Source organism: Leucoraja erinacea, unplaced genomic scaffold (assembly GCF_028641065.1).
Source record: "Leucoraja erinacea ecotype New England unplaced genomic scaffold, Leri_hhj_1 Leri_606S, whole genome shotgun sequence".
In the NCBI taxonomy this organism is placed as follows: Eukaryota; Metazoa; Chordata; class Chondrichthyes; order Rajiformes; family Rajidae; genus Leucoraja; species Leucoraja erinaceus.
The window spans coordinates 23,744-31,223 of NW_026576516.1; the positions used below are offsets into that span (position 1 = coordinate 23,744).

Here is a 7,480-nt window from a genome sequence, read left to right on the forward strand (position 1 = left end):
TTATGGTCTGTTACTGAGGAAGTTGTGGATCCAGTTGGAAAGGGATGCAGAGAGACCCAGTTCCCTGAGCTGAGTAACAGGTTTGTAGGGGATGATGGTGTTGAATACGGAGCTGTAGTCGTTGAACAACAGTCTGCCGTGTGTGTTTTGATTGTCCAAGTGGTCCAGTGCAGAGTGGAGAGTCAGTGAGACTGCATTCTCCATTGATCTTTTGTGGTTGTAGTCAAATTGTGTTGGGTCCAGGTTCTTGCTAAGGAAGGCATTGACTTTCTGCATAACCAACCTGTTGCTCAATGTTGGGAGCAGGAGGAAGAACCAATTAACAAACTTATCCAACTTGGCCCATTGGTACCATTTAGGTTATTCTTGTGTTGAAGTACTGTGTTGGCTCTGTGGAAGCTACAAAAACTAATTATTTAAAACAATATTAAAAAAAACAATGGAGTGGGTGATAATGCCAGGTAAAATAAAGTAACTAGAATTCTACTGAAGACCTATGTATGAAAAAGTTATTCCTCAGATGTCTCTTAAATCTTTCTCCCCTCACCTTAAACCTATGTCCTCTGGTTCTCGATTCTCCTACTCTGGGCCAGAAACTCTATGCGTCTACACGATCAATTCCTCACATGATTTTCTACAGCTTATCCTCCTCCACTCTAAGGAATAGAGTTGCAGCCTACTCAACCTTCCCCTATAGCTCAGGCACATGCATCCTGGCAACATCCTCATAAAAAGACATGCTTTACATTCTTGACGTAGACTTTGCTATTTGACTAAAATTGTGAATCAACATTGATATAAAATGCAGTTTCCATTAAAAAAAATGCTGGGGAAGTGATGCTTGTGGTCTTCAGAAAGCATGTGGCAGGAATCTGCTGGTATAACTCTGCTGCTTTGCACTGAGCCAAGTTCACAATGACTTCAGATCACAGCCAGTTTTGCCAAATCAATGCATTTCTTTTTCCAAGCAAAACCTTATCCCAATACTCTCAGTTGTCATGTTGTGGTAAAATAATGAGTGCATTATCACTCTCCAGGTTTAGTATGTGTTAGCTGCATTCGGAGATCAGCCAACTGTAGCAGGTTGCATTAAAATCCGGGTCAATACTTGAAGCGTTGGAAATACTGATTCATATACTGCTATTCCTTCAGCCTTTCAGTCTCATTAGTGTGGATCAACGCTGCAGTCAGATCAATACAAGACAGGTGTCAACTTAACTCCCTTTTTTACACACAACTTACTATGCTGCAATCTACTTTTTTTTAGAAGACATTTGTGGTTAAGGTATAATGGGAACAGTTCCATTTGTTTGGTCACAATATTAGCTGAGGTCCAATTGCTCATGTTAATGAAGTGGGAGTGAAGTTATAGGCAAGAAGTCTAGAGATGGGGATATTGTCTGTAGCCCTTGCTGACTGTCATAGATGGGTCACTGTGTGACTAGTGTAAGATCCACAGGAGATCCTTCTTCCCTGTGGCTATCAAACTGTACAACTCCTCCCCCTTCTGTAGTGGGGTAGACTGACTCCCCTCTCCATCCCCCACGACCCCAATCTTCACACATCCCCAATCCTTTCCACTCGTCACTATTATTTCATGTTTCATGTATATTGTGTTTTATGACTGTTGGCAGATCAATTTGGGATATATAAAGTTCTATCGTATCATTATCATATTGTATCATATGATGGTACTTGCATGTAGATTTTGACAGTGTACAGGTGGATTTTTATATTACATAGAATGTTTTAAAATGTACTTCTTTGACTGTGTAAGTTTCTCGACCAGTCTATTCACACCTCAGATGCTGCCTGACCCATTGAGTTCCTCCAGTACTTGGTGTGTTGCTCATTCCCCTTTATAGTGTTGAATTCTATTCAATGACACTGATGGCATCGATGAGTTAACCAGCCAGGGGTTATTGAACTGACCTTGTGTGGTTTCACAAGCAGGAGAGCATCTGTTCCTTCACAATTCTGTGTTTCTATGTAATCCAGGGATTTACTGCATCGTGTCATACAGCATGGAAACAGGCCATTCTGCCCAACTTGCCCACGCTGACCAACATGCCTCTAAACTAGTCCCACATGCCTGCTTTTGGCCCTCTAAACTTACCTATCCATGTACCTGTCTAAATGCCTCATTGAGATAGTGCCTGCCTCAACTACCTTCTCTGGCACTTTGTTCCATACACCCACCACCCTTAGTGTGAAAAAGTCATCCCTCAGGTCCTCCTCACCTTAACCCTATGTCTACTGATTCTCGATTCCCTTACACTGGGCAAAAGACTACCTTTACCCGATCTATTCCTCTCATCAGCAGAGCCATCTCCATCATCAAAGACCCCTACCACCCATCGCATCACATATTCTCCATCCTGCCATCTGCCGCTGCCGATCGGAACGCCTGTTGATGTTTAGTAGAGTGTTAATTTGTTCATGATATATGTATTTTTATTTCTATTTATTTTTAATGCACACTGAATGGACACTGGTTGAGCAACGTTTTTTTGTTTCCTCTGGATATGTGAATACTCAGGAAATGACAATAAAGATATACAATACAATACAATTTGGGACACCTCTGTAAGATCACCCCTCATAATCCTACTCTCCAGGGAATAAAGTCCTAGCTCTCTCAACCTCCCCCTAGAGCTCAGTCCCACGAGTCCTGTGTACTGTTGAAACTTCTGTAGACACTGTCCACAGGAAAATTAGATGAACATGCAGAAAAATGAAATAAACAACAAAACAAAATATAAACATCTCAATTCTGGGCCTCTGCTAATCATCAGACAAAAGTAGCTCAGGACATGAGAACAAAGAGTCAATGAAGAAATAAGGCAACACAGTGGTGCAGCAGGTAGAGCTGCTGCCTCACAGAGCCAGAGATTTGGGATCCACCCTAACGTCGGTTGCTGTCTGTGTGGAGTTTGCACGCTCTCCCTGTGACCACAGGGGTTTCCTCTAGTTGCTCCAGACATATCCCACATCCCAAAGAAGGTGTGGGTTTGTAGGTTAATTGGCCTCTGTAAAAGAAATTGCCCTTAATGTGTAGGGAGAGGATGAGAAAGTGGGCTAACTAGTGTGACGGTGATTGATGGTCGGTGTTGATTGGGTCGGTCACATGGGCCTGTTTCCATGCTCTATCTATAAACTCTAAACTAAACTAATGGGAATTGATGAGGTCACTTGATGAGGTCACAGGGGTCACAAGGGCCCATTGATGAGGTCAGGTGACAGTTGATGTGACAGTTACGTCCCTGCTCCAGCCCACAGTCACCTGGACAACCATCAGTGAAGATGTGGAATGAAAATGTATTGCTTTTCATTCTGGGCATGTTGTTTCTAATAGGCGGCTTGCCCAACTTCCTAAACCAGGACGACTGGGCTAACTGCTCGGGCAAAGCCCCCTGCTCCCTGGCCTTCCTGTCGAACAATCCGCTCAGCCTGCGTTGCCCGAGTGCCACAGAAGTACCAGAAGGCTCTGTGTACTGGCAGTACCAGGACCTCAGCCAGCCTCAAGCCCAACCCAGCACCTTCATCAGATCCGGGCACTTGACGGTGTACCAAGGGCCGATGGGCGATCTGGGAAGCCGAGCCAATCTACATCGAGGCTCCTTGATCATGGACACGGCGAAGACCTCAGACACGGGCCTGTACCTCTGCAAGTCGGCTAATTCCACCCTAGCTGCCTACCAGGTGGATGTGCAGGACTCCTCTCTGGTTTACGTGTCCCACCAAGGGCTGGGGGAGAGCATTCTGTCCAACCAGAGCCTGATGGTCAACTTGGGCTCTTCCCAGCACATGGTCAAGCTCTACACCCGCTGGGGACCATGGCAGGAATGTAACCGGTGTAACGTAATAGGGGAGCAGAAGGTAATGGGCTTCTGTTACGCCAAACTTAGCGACATCGACAAGGACGAGGACGAGGCACTGGAGGTGAATGGCGTCACCTTGCCCTGCGGCCTAATGGAGCTGTTCATTGGGCAGTCCTTGCCCTGGCGCGGGTGCCGAGCTCCACTACCAATGGTGCCGCCAGCCGTGCAAGAAGGAGGAACAATCATTGGAGATCGCAACCAATCTTCTGTTGTTGGAGATTGGCGAATGGTGGCGGTGGTGGTGTGGTCGAGAGCCTGTGTTCGACTGGATGGAGCCTCGAACAACTCTTCTGCAGTCAATGTACCACGGCATCCGTGACAACGCCCGGATGACATGCCCGGGGGCGTCAGTGTACACGCCCGTTCTATGGCAGCGCGACTCCACCTTTATCACCCAAGGTGGCAACAGTGACGGGAGACACTGGCTGGTCGACGCCATGGGCGGCATGTATGAAATCAAAAGTGTGATGCCCTCCGACCGCGGCATCTACCGCTGCTGGGTGCATGGGCGTAGGGTTGCCTCCTTCCACCTCGAGACGCCCGAGAAGCCAGTGGTACACCGCCCCGTCAACCGGCGACTGCTGAAAGGCGTAACAATCATCGTCGGCACGCTCGCCATGGTCTTTGTAATCAGCGCCGTGGTGGAGATATTACACACCTAGATCTCCAACTTCAACTGCCTCCTCAAGACCACATAAAGACCACGAGACATAGGAGCAGAATTAGGCCCATTTCCGCCATTCTATTGCTTTGTCTTCATGGCTTGGTTTTTGCTCTGACGTGCACTGTCAACTGTGGGACCTTATACAGTCAGATGTGTGCCTTTCCAAACCATGTCCAATCAATTTAATTTACCACTGGTGGACTCCAATCAAGTTGTAGAAACATCTCAAGGATAATCAGTAGAAACAGGATGATCCCAAGCAATTTTGAGTGTCATTGCAAAGGGTAAATGTAAATACATATAAATTTGATATTTGTGATGCTTATGTAAATGTGATATTTCAGTTATTTATTTTTAATTACTTTGCAAAAATTTCTAACCAGCTTTTTCTGAATGCACTTTATGAGGTGCTGTTCCTCAAATTAGTGCTGGCCTCTCTCTGACAATGGAGAAGGCCCAGGACAGAAAGGTCAGATTCGGAATGGGAGGAGGAGTTGAAGTGCTGGGCTACCGTGAGATCAGCTTGGTTGAGACGGACTGAGCCGAGATGTTCAGCGAATGATTGCCGAGTCTGTGCTTGGTCTCTCCAATGTAGAGAAGTTGACACCTAGAACAGCGGATGCAGTAGATGAGGTTGGAGTTGGTGCACAAACCTCTGCCTCACCTGGAAAGACTGTTTGGGTCATTTGGATGGAGTCGAGGGGGGTAGGTAAAGGGACAGGTCTTGCATCTCCTGCAGTTGCAGAGGAAGGTGCCTATGCCCCTGTCCCACTTAGGAAACCTGAACGGAAACTTTGCGCCCCACCCAAGGTTTCCGTAGAGTTACCGGAGGTTCCCGGAGGTTTTTGTCAGTCTCCCTAATGGTTGAAAATGGTTTCCGCTTTTCTATGTTAACCATATAACCATATAACAATTACAGCACGGAAACAGGCCATCTCGGCCCTACAAGTCCGTGCCGAACAACTTTTTTTCCCCCTTAGTCCCACCTGCCTTCACTCATACCATAACCCTCCATTCCCTTCTCATCCATATGCCTATCCAATTTATTTTTAAATGATACCAATGAACCTGCCTCTACCACTTCCACTGGAAGCTCATTCCACACCGCTACCACTCTCTGAGTAAAGAAGTTCCCCCTCATATTACCCCTAAACTTCTGTCCCTTAATTCTGAAGTCATGTCCTCATGTTTGAATCTTCCCTATTCTCAAAGGGAAAAACTTGTCCACATCAACTGTCTATCTCTCTCATCATTTTAAAAACCTCTATCAAGTCCCCCCTTAACCTTCTGCGCTCCAGAGAATAAAGACCTAACTTATTCAACCTATCTCTGTAACTTAGTTGTTGAAACCCAGGGCAACATTCTAGTAAATCTCCTCTGTACTCTCTCTATTTTGTTGACATCCTTCCTATAATTGGGCGACCAAAATTGTACACCATACTCCAGATTTGGTCTCACCAATGCCTTGTACAATTTTAACATTACATCCCAGCTTCTATACTCAATGCTCTGATTTATAAAGGCTAGCATACCAAAAGCTTTCTTTACCACCCTATCTATATGAGATTCCACCTTCAAGGAACTATGCACGGTTATACCCAGATCCCTCTGTTCAACTGTATTCTTCAATTCCCTACCATTTACCATGTACGTCCTATTTTGATTTGTCCTGCCAAGGTGTAGCACCTCACATTTATCAGCAGTAAACTCCATCTGCCATCTTTCAGCCCATTTTTCCAAATTGACTAAATCACTCTGTAGACTTTGGAAATCCTCTTCGTTATCCACAACACCCCCTATCTTGGTATCATCTGCATACTTACTAATCCAATTTACCACACCTTCATCCAGATCATTGATGTACATGACAAACAACAAAGGACCCAACACAGATCCCTGAGGCACCCCACTAGTCACCTGCCTCCAACCCGATAAACAGCCATCCACCATTACCCTCTGGCTTCTCCCATTCAGCCACTGTTGAATCCATCTTGCTGTTCCTGCATTTATACCAACAGTTGAACCTTCTTAACCAACCTTCCATGAGGAACGTTGTCAAACGCCTTACTAAAGTCCATATAGACAACATCCACTGCTTTACCCTCGTCAATTTCCCTAGTAACCTCTTCAAAAAATTCAAGAAGATTAGTCAAACATGACCTTCCAGGCACAAATACCTGCTCTCAGACCATAACCCTCCATTTCCATTCCATTCCATGTTGACTGTTCCTAATCAGACCCTGTTTGTCTAGATGCTTATATATTATCTCTAAGTATCTTTTCCATTAATTTTCCCACCACTGAAGTCAAACTAACAGGTCTATAATTGCTAGGTTTACTCTTAGAACCCTAAGTTCTGGCAATTATTTCAAAAAATTCAAAATCAGCCGCAACTAAAAATAGGTTGCCGTTTTAAAAATCGGTAATTTTTTAGTCGAAGCCGGTTGGGATGCTAGTTGAAGGTGGTTCCCGGAGGTTGCAGGTAGCCTTCCACTACCTGCAATCTGTTACTGATTTTTTAAACGGCAACCTATCTTTAATCGCGGCCGGTTTTGAATTTTTTGAAATAATCGGCGGAACATAGAAGAACCAGAAAAGCACTTTCGACCATTAGGGAGACTGACAAAAACCTCCGGGAACCGCACGGAAACCTTGGGTGGGGCGCAAAGTCTCCAGAGATTTCCGTTCAGGTTTCCTAAGTGGAAAGCAGAAAGGGGTGGAGATGGGAAGATACGGCCAGCAGTGGGATCCCTTTGGAGGTGGCAAAAATGTTGGAGGATGTTAGGCTGTGGGCGGAGGAGCTTTTTCGTTCAAGTTCGTGACCCAACTCACGGATCTACCTGAATTTTTAACATATTGTGTATAAATATATAAATCATACCTGAAACTCGTCAAGACCAAAACATGCAGATTTTTTAAAAATATAGAAAATCCA

General features: G+C 45.2%; 1 pseudogene; it reads left to right on the forward strand.

The window, feature by feature from the left end:
* The first annotated feature begins 3,246 nt into the window (after positions 1-3,246).
* On the forward strand, positions 3,247-7,151 carry LOC129694291 (protein FAM187B-like; annotated as a pseudogene).
* Positions 7,152-7,480: the final 329 nt, after the last annotated feature.